The following is an 18,489-nucleotide window of genomic DNA, read 5'->3' as shown; positions in this document are numbered from 1 at the left end:
TGGGAGCTGAAGGCACCTCTAGGAAATCATGCCTCTCACTCCTGTCTCTGAATCCATGATGTTGCTCCATTGAGATAAAGCCTTCAGTATCCATGCTGATCCAAGGTGTTCCTGACCCGTAACATCTCTCTCCCGTGCAAGGGATGGGCACTGTGGTCCCCCAGCTCACTGCCACCTTTTGTGTGACACTGAACTGAACTGAGGACCTGATCTGGCTTAAAGAAACATCTGTCAAACCCCTCCCCCCTCCCTTTATTTTTTTTAATCTGGATCAATTCCCCAGTCTGGTCCTGGTGCTAATAAAGCTGATAATGAAGAAAAAAACCTGAAGAATGAGGGGTGAAAAGGTGAGAGCCTAAGAAAAATCTTCTTGTCCTGCTGCTGTGGACCTGTGTTTCATGAGACCACACAGCCTGAGTGATTAGCATCAGGCACCATGCTAGGGAAGGTTACCCCACACCTTTCAGCGTTGTCAAGTCACTGCTTCAGCAGAGGTGAGCTCAAGGGGATCTCCGTCAGGTTGTGGCTTCTGGAGGGATGTCAGGCAGTAGCAAGGAGGATGCAGTGGGTGCAAGGTGAAGAATGAAGGAGCTGTTGGGAGCATTGCTATTTCACATGAGAAAAAAAATTAGTGGTTACAGTCTAAACAGCTGCCTTTTAGCACATGCACCTGCAAGCTGAAGAAAGTATGTGCCACTCAGGGAAAGGTCATCAATGCTGACTCCCTTGTACTGCCAGGCACAGTGTTAGGAGTGTGTCAGTCGATAGGATTATGATTCACTTTTGGTTTTGCTTCAATAAGTTGTGATTTTATCTGTATCCATGTCAATCTATGTATCTATATATATATGGGGCAAGTTAGATGTGGCCACAACCATCCTTTTCAATTCTCTCTGCCAAGAAATTAATCTCAAGCTGTGCAGATGAGCAATTTTCAGCCCGTGGCCCTAAACCATTAGCAGATGCCACTGTTATTTCCTTAGATGTCTGTCTGCATCCCAAGGGTATATGAATGTAACTTCTTCCTCTGTATGTGCAGATATTAATTACTCTCAGTAAATAAGATTTCTTGTTCAAGTTCAGGTATTTCCCTATGCACAACCATAACTTCAGCACTCTGAGGTGGTTGTTATTGGGTTGAACTTCTAGCAGAGGAGTGGGGAGGGAGAGGATTGTACTTGATGAAGGGATTGTCACTAGAGTCAGGCAGAGGAATAAGGCTCATAACTGATAGGAGGAATTTATTCTTCTTAGAGAAAGTATCAAAAATGCAGCTCAGGACATTCTTGCAGCCTCCATGAGTTGGCTTCTTTTCTGCATGTTATCTGAGTCCAATTTAATCATTCAAACCCTTAAAAAAGTGTTCAATTTTTGCTGCTTTCATTAACCTGGACATCATTCTGCTATGTCAATACCACTGCAAGGGTTCTGTTCAATGGAGACATCTGATCTAAAGCACCTGCAGCAACAGAGGGAGAAGCATCCTGGGCAAGAGTGTTTGAGATGAGTGGAGAGGTAAACCTTCTGGAGGTGCATCAAGGACTTATGAGGTGGAGAAACATCTGAGCCACTGGAGAAACTGGCAAGAGTGTTTGAGATGAGTGGAGAGGTAAACCTTCTGGAGATGCATCAAGGACTTATGAGGTGGAGAAACGTCTGAGCCACTGGAGAAACTGGCAAGAGTGTTTGAGATGAGTGGAGAGGTAAACCTTCTGGAGGTGCATCAAGGACTTATGAGGTGGAGAAGCATCTGAGCCACTGGAGAAACTGGCAAGAGTGTTTGAGATGAGTGGAGAGGTAAACCTTCTGGAGGTGCATCAAGGACTTATGAGGTGGAGAAGCATCTGAGCCACTGGAGAAATTGAATTTCTCCATCTATCTAGTTAGTGAACAGATACAGAAGGAAAGCTTGTCACTGCAGGCAAGAGTGATGGGATGTTCCCAAAATCCCACCTCTGTGTCACACAACTGTGTCCTGAGCCTGACCAAGGTGGAGGAGCTGGGCTTGATAGAGCCCCCTGAACCTGCCTGCAGGCTGGTGTTCTACATGTCTTATCAAAGTACACAAGGGATCAGTTTGTTGCTACAAGTATTTTGCCCAGGAGCATCTGGAGAATACGTCCCACAAGGGACTTGATCACATTATGAGTTTCTTATATTACCTTGGCTGTTACATTATGTAAGAGAGGCAGAGTGTCCTGACACTATTATTGTAATTAAAGAATATTGTGTTTTCAATTTGCACAGTTCCTTCCTCAGCATTGTTTGATGCAAGTAGATGATAACAGACTGGTTATTGTGAGTTATTAATACCACATTATTTACTCACTGTGTGCCTAGAAGCCAGAGTAGTAAGCAAGGGTGCTTTGTCCTAGTTGTGCCTCCCTGCACACACAACTAAACAGATCATCTTTGATCTCTCTTTGCCTCCCGAGGTCTACCTTCAGTTTGAACTTACTGCTTACTGTCCCCTTCACCCCCACTCTAGCCTCTATCTGTGTTTGAGGGATTCTGGAAGAGAGGAAACCAGTTTTGCTCTGCCTTCTGCATTACCTTTTGTGCTTGTATGGAGTCAATGTTCTGGTCTGGTTTTAATTTCCATGATTCTGTAGTGCTTTGGAGTCCACGGTGCTAAATATAGAACTAACCCATAATAGTCTGGCTCTTTGTTTCTGCCTTATGATGTTATTTTCTGCTTTTATCATTTAAGCCTAATGCATTTACGTTATTAGGAGCTCTACAGCATGTACAATGTGGTTACAAACAAGCTGAGAGCCTCAAAAGTTTCCCACTGCGTTAGTCTGAATAAAAACAAGTGAAAAAAAGAGACTATTCAGTGGCTCTTCAGGAGGAGAAGTGGTGCAGTGCAGGATGGCACCTTCCCTTTCCACTCCCTGCTGCAAACCTGTGTTTGCCCTCTGGGCAGGGTGAACACATCCAGCACACCAGAAAAATGACAGTCTGGAGAAAAAGCAGCAGACAGCATGAAAAGTGCTGGCTCTGACATCTCATGTTGGCAGACTCCTACCAAAATTAGTTGTGGACAAGCCAGCACATCTGCAGTCAGAGCAAACTATTCCACTTTCTTCCTAACACAGTCATGTCCCAAAAATACAAGTCAGGAAAATGTTTGGGGAAACTATTAAGGAGCATGGAGGGAAAAGAGTATCCAGAGGAATATGGAACCATTTGAGACAAATATGAAGTCATGTGTAATAATCAGCTGGGATTTATAAGAACTGAAGCAAGTCAAGGCCAAGGGATGGCTTTAGGGGACAGAACAGCCAAAACCTGCCAAGGAAAGAAATGTGGTGGATATAAAGGGCCAGCCCCACAGGAGACATGAGGACCACTCAGCACAACTCTAGTGTCACACCTGTGCTTCCCCAAGCCTAACTAATATCACTGGCTGCAGTCAGTAGCTGGTGAGGTGAAGGCTACTGGGGAGACTTGGTTATGTCACTTCAGCTCTGTTCAAGTATCTTTGGCCCTCTCTGTACAAGATGGATATGAGGGAGGACTTCTGTGTGATTCAAGGGAATCTTACTTGTTAAGCTCAGTTATTGAGGTTAGGGTCCCTTTGTGCAAGAGTCCATGCAGTATGTCTGAAGAGCCACCACAAGGTATGGACATCAACAACCGACCCCTCCAGAAGAAACAGAAGTTGAATCTTGCACGAAGAGCTGCCCTGGGCACACTGAAGTGAATTTCTCTTTACTTGGAGAAGCTCATTGTGCTTGGTTTGAATATCAAAGTGGCAAATGAAAAGAGGCTGCAAACACCAGCAGCATGTCCCAGAAGCCAGTACTTGAATGCATTCTTATTTTCAGGTACCTCTCAAGAGCAACTTGTAATGGTTTTGGAAAGGAAGGTCTTTGCTACTGCCCTTGGTCAAGGTCCCTTCAGTCATTCAATCTTCATTATTGGTGGTTGTCCTGGGATCTTCTTTGGGAAAATCAAACTAGTTTCCTCTGAAATAATTCACTCTAGGCATTTCTTCCAGTAGACACTACAGGATGATACAGCAAGACTGGCTGCCCTGCAAAGCCCTCCAGCACTAAACCAGCAGTATGTGCACCCTGAATACATGACTTTATGTCCATAAGTCATGCTCAACTGTGTCTGAAAGACACTGCAAGGAAGCTATTTGGCTAATTCATGCTCTCTGCTTTGCTGCTGGGAGCACTGATGTTCATGGTGCTGTCTAGAAGACCAGAGAACAAATCTATTGCTGCTGGAGATTGTAGTAGCTCTACAGGGCTAGGCTGCTGCCAGCAGAACAGATGGCCCATGAGTGGTGCAGGAAAGTGACTGCTGTATCTGTGCAGAAAGGGCATTGCATAGAGCAGTACCACACTGGTTTCTGCTGTATACTGGCAAAGGACAAAAGGTACACTATGTGGGAAGGGGATATATATGCACCTAGGCTGCGATGGTGACCATGGACCTCAGTGGGTGGGAGATCTCAAGCATGACAACTCTGGTTGACTAAATTTTCCTAGCAAGAAACGCCAGAGCGCTGATGCACGTGGCCAAAAACCTTGCTGCAGCCTGGTGAAAAGGAATTCTCCAATGCTGCTTCAAACTCTCCTGGAACCAGTTAGTCCTGCCACTTCTGTGCTCTTCCTACTAGGGCAAAAATGAATCCCAAATATTCACTGACCAAACATTTAAAATGCATTTTAAACAGTGTAGGGGTTGGAAGTTTAAATGAAAAGGAAGGAAGGAAGGAAGGAAGGAAGGAAGGAAGGAAGGAAGGAAGGAAGGAAGGAAGGAAGGAAGGAAGGAAGGAAGGAAGGAAAAGAAAGGAAGAAAAAGAAAGGAAGAAAGGAAGGAAGGAGAAGAAAGAAAGGAAGGAGAAGAAAGGAAGAAAGAGAAAGGAAGAAAGGAAGAAAGAGAAAGGAAGAAAGGAAAAAAGGAAGGAAGAAAGGAAAGGAAAGGAAAGGAAAGGAAAGGAAAGGAAAGGAAAGGAAAGGAAAGGAAAGGAAAGGAAAGGAAAGGAAAGGAAAGGAAAGGAAAGGAAAGGAAAGGAAAGGAAAGGAAAGGAAAGGAAAGGAAAGGAAAGGAAAGGAAAGGAAAGGAAAGGAAAGGAAAGGAAAGGAAAGGAAAGGAAAGGAAAGGAAAGGAAAGGAAAGGAAAGGAAAGGAGAAAGAAAGAAAGAAGAAAGAAAGAAAGAAAGAAAGAAAGAAAGAAAGAAAGAAAGAAAGAAAGAAAGAAAGAAAGAAAGAAAGAAAGAAAGAAAGAAAGAAAGAAAGAAAGAAAGAAGAGGGAGAGAGGGAGGGAGAGAAGAAGGGAGAAAGAAAGTGGAGTAAGAAAACAGTCAAGAAACTAAAATGGTATGATGTCCTAGAGGTACAGGAATTCAGTGACAGGAGGCAGACTGTGTCCTCCACCCAATGCTCCAAGAGCCAATGTCTGAGCACTACAGAGGCGAGTGTGCCCAAAGGGAGCTTCACCTCAGAGCAGAGATGAGTGCCTTAACCCAGGTGGAGGCTGTGTGTACTCAACTGAAAGCAGTCTGGATACAAGCCTGAAGAGTGTCCTGTGTTCACTCATACTACAAGTTATGGACACAATCCTTAATATGTCTTTGGCCTGCTCCAGCTTGCACTCTTCCAAGCAGAGCATCTCTGTGGTTAGCAGATGGTTAATCCACTCTCAACAGTGGTCTGAGCTTGACAGAGCTCAGCTTGAGAAGCGCTTGAATCTGTCCCACATCATCCTAACTGCTAAAACTTGACTGACAAAGCCCTAAATAAGATCGTCTTTCAGCTTCTCTTGACTTGCCCTCCTTCTGGCTAGTAATGCCTCTTTTGAGGCCAGCTGTGAACGATCTGCCAGAGAGGAGTTCTTAAAAAGCTTTGTGCTGAAGTAGCTTGCCTTCTGTTCTCCATTAGGTAGGCTTTATTCCTTCCATGTCCAGCATTACACCAGCAGAAGTTGGATTAGACTTGTATTTCTTGGCAAAACAGCGGCTAGAGGAAGCATGATAATTATCTACAAGTATTTGATGGGTGTGAACTCCAGTAAGGAAGAGGAATTGTTTCGTGTGGTTAAAGGACTTTTATGGCCAAGAGCGATTAGACTAAATTCAAGAAAGAAAAGCATAAACCAAAAGCCCTCCCTAATACCTGGCAGGCTGCAAGGGCAGCTCCCAAGGGATGCAGGAGAGGCAGTGATGTCTGGGTCAGTCAGCAGCCCAAGGCAGAGTGAAAATGGTGAGAGTGTACTGGTAGATAGTAGGCTGAAGACGAGCCAGCAGTGTGCCCAGGTGGCCAAGAGAGCCAATGGCATCCTGGCCTGCATCGGGAACAGTGTGGCCAGTAGGACAAGGGAGGTTATTCTGCCCCTGTACTCAGCACTGCTCAGGCCACACCTTGAGTGCTGTGTCCAGTTCTGGGCCCCTCAATTCAAGAGAGATGTTGAGGTGCTGGAACATGTCCAGAGAAGGGCAATGAAGCTGGTGAGGGGCCTGGAGCACAAATCCTATGAGGAGAGGTTGAGGGTGCTGGGGGTGTTTAGCCTGGAGAAGAGGAGGCTCAGGGGGGACCTCATTGCTGTCTACAACTACCTGAAGGGACATTGTAGCCAGGTGGGGGGTGGCCTCTTCTCCCAGGCAACCAGCAATAGAACAAGGGGACACAGTCTCAAGTTGTGCCAGGGTAGGTATAGGCTGGATGTTAGGAAGAAGTTCTTCACAGAGAGAGTGATTGGCATTGGAATGGGCTGCCCAGGGAGGTGGTGGAGGCACCGTCCCTGGGGGTCTTCAAGCAAAGCCTGGCTGAGGCACTTAGTGCCATGGTCTAGTTGAGTGGCTAGGGCTGGGTGCTAGGTTGGAGTGGGTGATCTTGGAGGTCTCTTCCAACCTGGTTGATTCTATGATTCTATGATTCTATAATGTTTTCCTTTCTTCTTCAGCAAGACTCTGAGGGAAGGAGACACCACCATTGTTTTCCTTTCACAGCCTATGATCTAGTTCTTCTCACCAAAACGTTCTAGCCTGCTTCAAACTAGCACAATCCGCATCCTTTGCCCCTGCTAGAGCAGAGGCAGTCATCTTTTGGGAGGTTTTATTGAGGCTCTCGTGCTTGTCACAGCCTGAGGTCAGCATGCAGGTGCTGGAGCAGGCTGGCCCACATGGGTATGCCACACAAACACTTGCTTTGACCTGCTCCTTCCCACTCCTCAACCCACCCATGTGCAGCGAAGGAGCAAAGGCTGTTTGTGGAGGCACAGCAGCAGAGAGGAAGCAGCTGTGGAATACACCTGCCTTTTCTTTGCAGCCCTGCTCAGTTATATGCCTTGCACTTGGCAAGGTAGAGCAGTTCTGCTGTAGCACAAATACGTTTCTTCCCTCCACCCGCGGCTCTGGATCAATCAGCAACTCAGAACAGCAGGAGGGAAATGAAGTAGTAATGTGGAGGGGGGGAAATGAGAGCTGAGGGTGTAATCAGCCCAGTAAATGCCATTAGGACATACTGTCCCACTCAATGAGCCTGCAGCTGCCTTGGGCCGTGACCAAATCTATTAATAGGCCATGCAGAGCTCTTTGTAGTCCAAAGAGCAACACTCAAAGTTTAAAGCCCCTGTTCCTTTTCTGTGACTTCAGTAACTAATCTCCCTTCAGAAACAATGAAGAGTCCAATTCCCATTTCTCTCCAGGCTGCTCTTCGTTTCTTGCCCAGACCAGAAGAGCAAAATAATGCTGAGACCATAAACTCACCCTTTACGTGGACAACAAGTTGTCCACCCAGCATCTGGCTAGCTCCAGCCTTGATGACAGACAAACGACAAGGATTGGGGTGAAAGCTGAACAATTTGGTTTTGTGTTGCTGTGGGAAAGGGCCTGTTGCATCCCAAGCCCAAAGGACCAGGCTGTGATGCTCCTGCAGCTGAACTGAGAGTGTCCTATGCTCTGCAGACTAACACACTCACCAGGTCACCTCACAAACTGTGTGGCACTTTGGGACCATAAGCCTCCTCCAAAGCAGCATGCACAACTGCAAAACACCATCCCTTTAATCCCTGCTTCTAACTCTCTGGTGACAAGCAGACACTTCTGAGCTACAGAGAGAGTGATTGGCATTGGAATGGGCTGCCCAGGGAGGTGGTGGAGTCACCATCCCTGGGGGTCTTCAAGCAGAGCCTGGCTGAGGCACTTAGTGCCATGGTCTAGTTGAGTGGCTAGGGCTGGGTGCTAGGTTGGACTGGATGATCTTGGAGGTCTCTTCCAACCTGGTTGATTCTATGATGATGATGATGATGATTTCATTTTAAAGACATTTAAAGAAGATGATTTCTATGTCTTGCCCAAGAGACACTGCATAGGAGAATGGGGCTTAGAGAAAGTCATTCCATATATCAGGACCCTGGTGACCTGTTACTCCATGAAGATAACTGAGACACTCTGGAGCTGCTCCAGTCTGTTTCCCATGCTGAGAACTGGTCTGTGAGTGGAGTCAAAAGCAAGTGCTGCAGCTCTGTGATCCATCCTCATCTTCCCCACAACTGAGGGAGAGACTTCCTGGGAGCGATGGATGCTCTCTGCAGAATGTGACCTCTGAGAATCGGAGTCTGGGGAATGTCTGCTGCCTCGTCTGAAACCCAGAGGCAGCGAAACACTTCTTGGTGGGAAAAAGCAGCAACTCTGCGGGAGAGCAATGCTCCAGGGAGAGGCTGTACCCAGGGAACAGTGGAGGAAGCATGTGTGAGGCAGCAGCTGCAGACACAGGCAGCAGGGAGGTGGTTAGCGCCTGGGAACAAACCCTGGAACAGTGGAAAGGCGAAGTGCAGTGATGGAAGGTGAGGTGAAATGAGGGCTGCCAGGAGAAAACAACCTGGAGACAGTGCTGCACAGGGGCAAGGGCACACTTGCCCGCACTGTCAGGGTACTTCAGCGCCACAGCAGCCACTGTGGCTTGGGAAGCCTGAGGACAGCCCCTAGGGCCTGATGGGACTTCTCAGAGTGGGGCTGGCAGCTAAGTCACTGAGGGCTTGGCTGTGTAAATGTGTTCATTAAGTTGAATTACCTAAGCAGGAGCCACACCAGAGGAGGGTAGGTAAGCCTTTCACACCTTGCAAGGTCTCTCAGCCCACTGGCAGTGGTAGGGGCAGGCTGGCTGGGGCATGCACAGCTTCAACTTGCCAGCCCTGCCCGAGGCTCCTTCTCCAGTCAATGGAGCAACTGGGGTGGGAAGCAGCCTTACTGGCAATGACTCAGCCCACCAAAGAGCAAAGCCACCTTCTTCAGGTGCGTGTTCCCCTGCTCTGGCTGTAGGAAGAGCCTAAAGCAAAGAGGAGCCTTTAATTTAGCAACCCCAGCCAAAAAAATCACGGTTAGAGAGGATGAGCCTGGATACTTATGTAGATAGAAGAAATATGTGGGAAACTTAGTAATATGTAGCAGAGTAAGAGTAGATGAGTCACCTTGGAGAGCCCCAGAGCTGGCTGTAAGGTCTTCTGCCCAGTAAGTACCACTTCTTGTGTAATTAGATGTGAGCACGATGCAGGAACTGATGCATTGGCTGCCTTATGGCTCCCTGTATTGCCTAATTCACTTCAGCTGTCTGGAACAACTAGCTTCTGATATCAGTTTTAAGAGGAGTAGCAAGTGTCAAAACACTGCTGGAGAATGCTATTAAACAACCACTGAGAAGCATGTGTCCAAAATTTCCTTTGGTGGATCAGTTGTATGCTACAATTATGAGATAAGCAGATTCCCCAGGAACCCGAATGAACCAGCATCCAGAGCACAAGGGTTCAGAAGGGAGAGTGGGGGGAAAAAGGAAGCCATCAGGGCTGAATTTTTGTGTGCTATCCACCATCCTCCCAGCTGGTGAAGAGCCTGACTATTTCTGTTTGCAGGGCTGCTGTTTTGGTGTGCTTTTGAGTTTTCATGGCAAATCCAACTCAAGTAAGTTTGGGACTGTAAAACCATTTCTGAAAGCAGCAGTGAGGCAGCAGTAAATCTGCCTGTGACCAAGTTGAGATGGTGTTTGAGAGAAGTTTTTTGCTTTCTCCTTGCAGCTGATAGTAGTAGTAAACAGCATATTCCCAGGGGACTGGTTTTTTTTCTGGGCTGTTCCCCATGCTTCCTACTGCAGATGAATTTGAGACACTTGGTGCCATGGTCTAGCTGAGTGGCTAAGGGCTGGGTGCTAGGTTGGACTGGATGATCTTGGAGGTGTCTTCCAACCTGGTTGATTCTATGATTCTAATTCCCGAGGCAGAAGGGCAGAGTCAGGGAGCCTGTGACTCTCCCAGCAAAGCCTCACAACAGCAGTCACCCCTCTGTCCCCGTGAACAGGGGCCTCTGTCCCACTAGGTGACCCACAAAGGGTCTTTCAGCCCCCCAGAGCTGATGCAGAGGTATGTAGGTGGCCCAAACCATGCTTCCTTCTGCTATATGACCTAATGCAGTGCTGGATACTTCAGTTTGCAGGGCAGGAGGAGGAGAAGTGCTTAAACATACATGTGTGATCAATGGAAATGTGTCAGCAGGTGGGTGGGAGACCATAGCAGAGAATGCAGCAAGCATGACAGACTGAATGCTGTAGAACAACATAAAAGAGAATCACAGAATCATAGAATCAACCAGATTGGAAGAGACCTCCAAGATCATCCACTCCAACCTAGCACCCAGCCCTAGCCACTCAACCAGACCATGGCACTAAGTGCCTCAGCCAGTCTTCTCCTGAACACCTCCAGGGATGGTGCCTCCACCACCTCCCTGGGCAGCCCATTCCAATGCCAATCACTCTCTCTGACAACAACTTCCTCCTAACATCCAGCCTAGACTTCCCCCAGCACAACTCAAGGCTGTGTCCCCTTGTTCTGTTGTTGCTTGCCTGGGAGAAGAGACCAACCCCACCAGGCTAAAACCTCCCTTCAGGTAGTTGTAGACAGCAATGAGGTCCCCCCTGAGCCTCCTCTTCTGCAGGCTGCACACCCCCAGCTCCCTCAGCCTCTCCTCATAGGCTTTGTGTTCCAGGCCCCTCACCAGCTTTGTTGCCCTTCTCTGGACACCTTCCAGCACCTCAACATCTCTCTTGCATTGAGGAGCCCAGAACTGGAGACACATTTCACCTCTGTCCCAACTTCTCCTCACTTCTTTTCTTCAATTTTCAACTATTAATGCAAGTGAAAAGGAAGGTCTAGACCTGTTCAGTCTGGTTTTCAGGACACAAAGGCATTTTATTTGTCAAGAGCACACTCTAACAGCCTCTATACAGGCAGCATTACAGGTAAATGTCTCATTCCATGGGTTCAGTTTCCTGCCAAGATCTGTGTTAATAGTACCAATGTCAAATTGTTAGTGAACTCCTCATCCAATCCATGCTTTGTTTAAAAGTATATTGAAAACTCATTTTTACAGTGGCTTTCTTCTCTTTAATTGGGTTTGACATGTTGGCTCTGGTGTAGAATGCAAATTGTTTGTGTAAAGCTTTGAGAAGCAGTTCTGACTGGTGCTATATAAATAGTGCATGCATTGGGTTGTACTGTTTTATTGCACAACTAAAGGGCTTCCTGTTCCATACCATAATGCAATTTGTTGTTTTTTCCAGCACACACATTAGCCTGCATTCAACTTCTGCACAAGGTAGAGGAACTGAAATCAAATTTACAAGCACACCTGAGCAAAGCTTGTTAGCTCTGGCCAGGTCATGTTTCCATGATTAAATAATGCTGCCTATTATAACACATTGCAGGAAAATGCAGCTATAAATCCCTGTCTCCTTCTTTTTTTCCCCTCAGTGTTTCACTGTACCAGAGAAACTCTGTTATATTTTCTAGTAAGCAATAGAATCACCCAGGTTGGAAGAGACCTCCAAGATCATCCAGGCCAACCTAGCACCCAGCCCTAGCCACTCAACTAGACCATGGCACTAAGTGCCTCAGCCAGGCTTTGCTTGAACACCTGCAGGGATGGTGACTCCAGCACCTCCCTGGGCAGCCCATTCCAATGCCAATCACTCTCTCTGTGGATGATGATCCTCAAGATCAGAGATAGAGTAAATGGTAGCTCTCTGTCCAGTACTCTTTGTCCAGATCTATGAATGGAAGGTCCCAGACACAATAAATTCAATTCAACCTCACAGAAGGTGATCAATCTATTTAATTCAGTGTCTGTTACACGATGGTGGCCAATACCAAACAATCATGAGGAAGAAGCTGCAGCAAATTAATGTGGACAACACTACTCAATGCTGCAAGAAAATGTCCACTCAAATCCCAGCAGATCAAGTCTGGTTCTTGCAGACAGCACAAGAAATACCCACGGTGGGACTGAGTCACCCTGAGCAGATGTGTTAGGTGCTAAGTCTGAGGAGATGAAAGTAGCAATGCTGTTTTCCATGAGCTTTCCCCTCAAGGATCTCCCCATGCTACATGAACATTAATATATCGATCTTCACTGCATCCCACCACAGAGTTTATTAGCTGAGGAAATTGGTTCTCAGAAAGGTATAGCAGTTTGCTCAAGGCCAGAGCCTACGTCCAGAGCAAGCAGAAAAAGCTGAGATTGTGCTGGAAGCCTTCACTTGTTGCCAATTAATGTTACTGTTAGGCATAGTGTGCTGAAGGCACAGCAGGTAGAGGTGATCACCTTGTCAGAAGTGGACAGGCACTGGTCTCAGAGACTAGTGCACAACATGCATACAGTAAGGTAAGGCTGTGGCGAGCATGTTGACCACCACCAAGTACCCCTGAGCCCCTACTGGGGCAGCAGGTCCTTAGAAGGGATGAGAGACTATCTCCTGTCTGTCTATGGGGCTGCTTTGAAACAGGCATGAGAGATCTGTGGCTCCACTGCTATCCTCTCTGATGCACACTATAGATCTCTTCCAGGAGGCCATATCTACCCAACTTAGGGAGCAGAATTGGGAAGGTCCTGTTCCTGCTGCAGACCAAGTCACACTGCAGCTTGTAGACAGCTGTCCTTTTGGTGCTACACGGGTTTTTTTGTGCACACCTTGCTCTGGCCTGAAGATATGGCCAGGACATACATCTGAGACTGAGGACACCTGGGCAGCAGAGCTCTCTCATAGGATCACAGAACATTGGAGGCTGGAAGGGACCTCCAGAGATCATAGGGTTCAAACCTCTTGCCAAAGCAGGATCACCTAGGTTAGTTCACACAGGAATGCACCCAAGTGGGTTTTGAAAGTCTCCAGTGAAGGAGACTCCACAACCTCTCTGTTTGAAAGTCTCCAGGGAGAGACTCCACAACCTCTCTGGGCAGCCTGTTCCAGTGATCTGTCACCTTCCCTGGAAAGAAGTTTCTGCTCATGTTGAGGTGAAACCTTTCATGTTCCAGTTTGTAGCAGTTGCTCCTTGTCTTACTGCTGTGCATCACCAAGAAGAGATTGGCCCCATCCACTTGACGCTCACCCCTCAGTATTTATAGGTGTTGATGAGATCTCCTCTCAGTCTTCTCCAGACTAAACAGCCACAGGTCTCTCAGTATCTCTACATAGGGGAGATGCTCAAGTCCCCCAGTCACCTCGGTGACTCTCTCCAGCAGGTCCCTGTCACTCTTGGGGAGCCCAAAAGTTGACACAGTATTCCAGGTCTAGTCTCACTAGGATAGAGTAGAGGGGAAGAAGAACCTCCCTAAACCTGCTGGCCACACTTTTTTTGATGCACCCCAGGATACCTTTGGTTCTCTTGGCCATAAGGGCAAGTTGTGCCAGGGTAGGTATAGGCTGGATATTAGGAAGAAGTTCTTCACAGAGAGAGTGATTGGCATTGGAATGGGCTGCCCAGGGAGGTGGTGGAGGCACCGTCCCTGGGGGTCTTCAAGAAAAGACTGGATGAGGCACTTAGTGCCATGGTCTAGTTGATTGGATAGGGCTGGGTGCTAGGTTGGACTGGATGATCTTGGAGGTCTCTTCCAACCTGGTTGATTCAATGATTCTATGATTCTATGTTGCTGGCCCATGCAGAACTTGCTGTCCACCAGGACTCCAAAGCCTTTCTCTATGGAGCTGCTTTCCAGCAGGGCAGCCTCCAACCTGTGCTGGTGCCTTTTGTTAGTCTTGCCCAGATGGAGGACCCTGTGGTTAGCCCTTGTCCAGCACTCCAACCTGTCCAGAGCTCTCTCCAGAGTCCAAGGTTTTTACAGGTGGCCCTGACATTTTTGCATTCTATAAAGATTTCTAATTATTCTGTCATTTGCAATGCTGCCAAAATGTGACCATTTGGAGTAAAGTTTTCCTGTCCAGGTGTTTGCCTTGGGCTGAATTATTGCAGACAGGGTGGGAAGGAGAATTTAATTCCAGCTGTTCTGCATAGCCAACACTCAGGCTTGTATGTAAAATATATTGTGACTTACCACTTGAAACTCTCCAGTGCTCTGTGAATGGGAAGGTAGTTGCGTGAGGGAAGGGAAAACAGAGCAGACAATGAATTTGGCTCTGTGAGGGCTAGTCAAATTGGTGGCCATTGTGGGGAAAGTCATGGAGGACCTGGACAGGATGAACTGGCACAGGCAGTGTACCATGACTAAACCTGGGAGGACAAGCTCAAAAAATACAGACTTTACATAATGGAGCTGAACTGCTGAGACTGGAGCAAGTATACAGTGGGACAAGTCCTGAAGGGTGAGGCAGAAGGAAGTTAGGGTGAGGGCAACCATTTAAAGTTCTGCATCCTGGACTAGAGTCTGTTCCTAAACTTCACTTGTCTGCTGCTGCCAGTGTTTGCTTGTGAAAGCACTGGTGACAGAGTGTTTCACCTCCCACACACTGTTAGAGCAAGCTCTTACCCTTCAGGTGTGGTCTTTGAGCTGCCTTGGCAAACCTCAGCACTGCACTGTTTACCCTGCTGATAAGCCATGCAGATGAGGATGCCAGATTGCCTAGGGATGTCAGGCAACCTTACTTAACTCCCTTTAATTGCTCACACATATATGGGGTTTCTCCATGGCTCCATAGTCCTTTAGACTCATACTGTGTGCTAAAAGGACATGGCTCTGCTTACAGGCATCTGTTCAGTTTGTTGTTCCTGATGGATAACGTGCAGGTTGACCCTGGAAATGTTCTCTTCACAGGGTTTTTCTGCAGTGCAAGAGCTTGCCAGCCATTAACTGGTTCATTTTAGCAAAGCTTCTTTGTAATGAGGTATCATGATATTGTCATTTGGCAAATGGGCAGCTCAGTCAGCACTGCAGCTGCCCAGTTTCAGCTGTATGGGCCATGATTTTTCAGAGCACTTACTGCATTATGTGATGCTGTGAATCACTGAAGCATCGTTCTTCCTGACTCATCTGAGCTGGAGAGCTCAGCACTTCTGCAAACCAAGCTGCTGGGCTTGGAAGCTGAGGCACCTAGAAAGTGAAAAATCCCCAACAAAACCACTCCCCAACGAAACAATTCAAACCCACCTGTGAAGAGCTTAGCTGGGCAACATTTTCCAGCACTCTGGGACAAAGAAGGAGATAGGATCTAAGGAGGTAACTTTGTGTGATGGTTTGGGTGTTCCCTGCTCCCCCACACTTTAGAAATCACCCAGAGTAGACTCAGACAGCTCTGGAAATATGAATGAAGCTTATTAGTTACAGCTTAGCACAATAGACAAGCAGAGATTTACAGTAGATACAGTTATAGACAGAAATAGAATCATAGAAGCAACAAGGTTGGAAGAGACCTTCAAGATCATCCAGTCCAACCTAGCACCCAGCCCTATCCAATAGACAAGGTAAAAGGTAATACAGAAACACAACAGCCCTCCCAGGAACCTGAGTCCTCAGGAGGGGCTCCCAACCACCCCTTCACCTTCCCCCTACCCCTCTCAACCTTACCCCAGTGCCAAGGAAGAATGGAGGTTCAGCCAGGGGGTTAGGAAGCAAAGTGGATTAGAAAAAGAAGCAGAGGGTGAGGTTAAAGATGCAGCTCAGCCAGTTCCCCAGCAGAAGTGAGAGAGAAACTCCCTTATCTACGTTTTGCTTTTCTTCTTATACATCTCAGCAAGCCTATGAGTGAAGTAGACATCACCACTGTTTTCCTTTTGCAGCCTGTGATCTAGTTCTTCTCACCAAAACACTCTAGCTAGCTCCAAACCAGCACACTTTGCACTTCCTCTTCCCCACAGACCCATTCTTCACTCACTCCAGGCTTTTGTGGAGATGCTGCCACAGCCACAGAGTATGTCTAACTTGTATATAGTAAAGGAAGGAGCTGTGTGGAAAAATGATGTCTGCCCAAGCAGTACAGAACTGTGTCTGCATAATGCAGGTGCTCATGGGGGCTGAATTCAGGTAGCAGAAGCAATTTTAAATGAACATTTTCTGACTTTGACATGCTTGGTCTGTCTCAGGCTTATTCCTTCAAAACAGGGGGTTGTTTTGTTTTGGACTGGAGTGTGTTGGTTCTGATTCTGTGTAGGAAATAGCCAGCTCTGTCTTTATTGCAAAGCATTTCTACACATGGTAGGGTGCCCTTCTCTTGGCACCCCTCACCAATTTGAGTATGGCTTTAGAAGATGATCATTGTGCATCAAGCTCAGCATTTCTACCACCACCTACCTACTTAGGCTCTTGGTTCATCAGAATTTTAGCAATGTGCTGGTTCATGGTTGCTAACCTCCTCTCCCTCTCCAGGCTACAAGTGCCTGTGAGTGTGTGTGCATGTGTAGGGGGTGAGGGAAGGAGTGCATTTCTCATCTCCTCAGCATTTATTACATTCCTCTTTCTCTACCTCCTCTGCAGCAATAAATCAATGCTGGTTGTTATTGTCTACTCCCTCAGCAGCATCTCAGGGGGAGAGGCAGGCTCTCCTGGCTATAATGTCATATGTTTTATCAAAAGCTACAATAGAAGCAAAGAACTAAAGCAAACCAAAGATTTGGGTTTGAAGACTTTAGAGGAAGGACCCTATCCTGGTCATGCCAGCCACATCACCCATCAAGACAGGCATGCTTTGCCCCACACAGGCTGCAGCTACCAACCCTAGCCTTACACTGCAAGCACAGGCAGGAGGGGGCAAGGTTTCAGTGGAGCAATGTTTCTTCTTCCACCATGGAAATGAAAATCTAGGATTTACAGTGCTACTACTTTCTGCCTGCAGGTAACTTCAGGGCTGAGGTGCTAAGTGCATCACTCTTCAGTGGCTGCACTCTCCTTGCACTTCTACAGCAGGTTAATAGAAAGAGAAGCCCTAAAAATAGGTAGTGGATGAAGGGAAATAGAGCCTGATTATTGTTTACTCTAACAAAAGCAGAGGCACACACACTGATGCATGGAGAAACTCTAGATGTGGTGCTTAGGGACATGGTTTAGGGGTGGAATTGGCAGCATTAAATTGATGTCTGGACTTGATATTAAAGGTCCTTTCCAACCTAGATGATTCTATGATTCTAAATCTGGAACAACATCACAGTGGTTTGTGGCTTGTAGCAACTCCCTAGAGAAACTGCCCAGAAAGCCTCTGCCTTGTTGTTCATTGCCTGCTTTCTAATCACTACAAACTGCTTTCTTCCACACAGGCTTCCTGCTTTTCTCCAGCAAAAAGAGGCCTTCCCACATCCCTTGCCCAACAAACAGGGATTAGAGATTATTTTTCTCTGCAGAGAACCTCCTGAAGAGAGGGGCTGGAGAAATGATGAGTGAAAAACACATTATGATGTGGAGGAGAGGGTGAGAAAGACAGACAAGAGCTTTCTTCAGTAGAGGTGTTTGGCTGATCCAAGCCCAGAAGCACATAAAAAGAACCCCCAAACCCTGACATGTCTGCTTTAGGCATCCAGGACCAAATTAAATAGGCAGATTTAAAAGCCAGAGTTGCATCTGATTGGTTTTTGTTTCATCCTTAACCCCTTCCGATGTTAATTGGGGGAACTCATCTGGGAACCTTCACATAGAAGCTACTGAGTGGTTTTTGCAGGCAGATTCTCACAGTCTGAAGCACAGAAGGACACACACAAACACACACACACCCCTCCCCCACCATATTAGCATGTTTTTATTGTGGCTTTGTAAACATCATCTTCAGTCTTCTCTCTGCAGTAGCAAAAGGGGCAGAGTTGGGGTCCCCCCAAGCAAGAAATGTACTTTATCGACTCCTTTTGTCAGAAGCACGCTGGTAAAGCATGCTCATGCATGCAGCTCTTTCTTTTTGTCTTCCCTAAACGTTGCCTTTTTCTTTCTCTGTGAAATGAAACTGGCTGCCTGGAGCTACTGACAAATGGTGCCTGTAACATGAGATGTGTAGAGGAGAAATAAACCCCACCAACTTCTGCACAAGCTCAGATTCCTTCTCCTGCTCTGATTTTTTACCATTTCTTAATAGAAGGCTTTTCTTCTGCCTCTTACCCTGGTTTTCAAGGGGATAGACAGAGGTCATTTTGCATTTTTCAGCCCCCCCAGGGCAGATGCTGTTCTTTGCATCAGGCAGCATTCAGGCATCACCTCTCTGCCAGAGGCTGGCTGGTTGCTGACTGTGCCAGCAAGCAACCAGCTTGGGCAATGGAGAGGCAAGGTGAACATGCAGAAGT

General features: G+C 47.0%; 1 long non-coding RNA gene across 2 annotated transcripts in view; it reads left to right on the top strand.

Moving 5' to 3' along the window:
• Window positions 1–17,706, top strand: part of LOC135192211 (uncharacterized) — a 97,375-nt gene extending 79,669 nt beyond the window's left edge. Inside the window, exon 3 of one of the 2 annotated variants that reach the window (XR_010308931.1) lies at window positions 17,482–17,706. This is a non-coding gene — a long non-coding RNA (uncharacterized LOC135192211). Of the gene's footprint in view, window positions 1–1,424; window positions 1,633–17,481 lie in introns of those variants that run through there. The other variant, XR_010308930.1, reaches the window with a different exon arrangement.
• Window positions 17,707–18,489: the final 783 nt, after the last annotated feature.

This window comes from Pogoniulus pusillus, chromosome 3, assembly GCF_015220805.1.
Source record: "Pogoniulus pusillus isolate bPogPus1 chromosome 3, bPogPus1.pri, whole genome shotgun sequence".
Lineage (NCBI taxonomy): Eukaryota > Metazoa > Chordata > Aves > Piciformes > Lybiidae > Pogoniulus > Pogoniulus pusillus.
The sequence above is the reverse complement of the archived record's forward strand: the minus strand, read 5'-3'. Positions and strand labels throughout refer to the sequence as shown.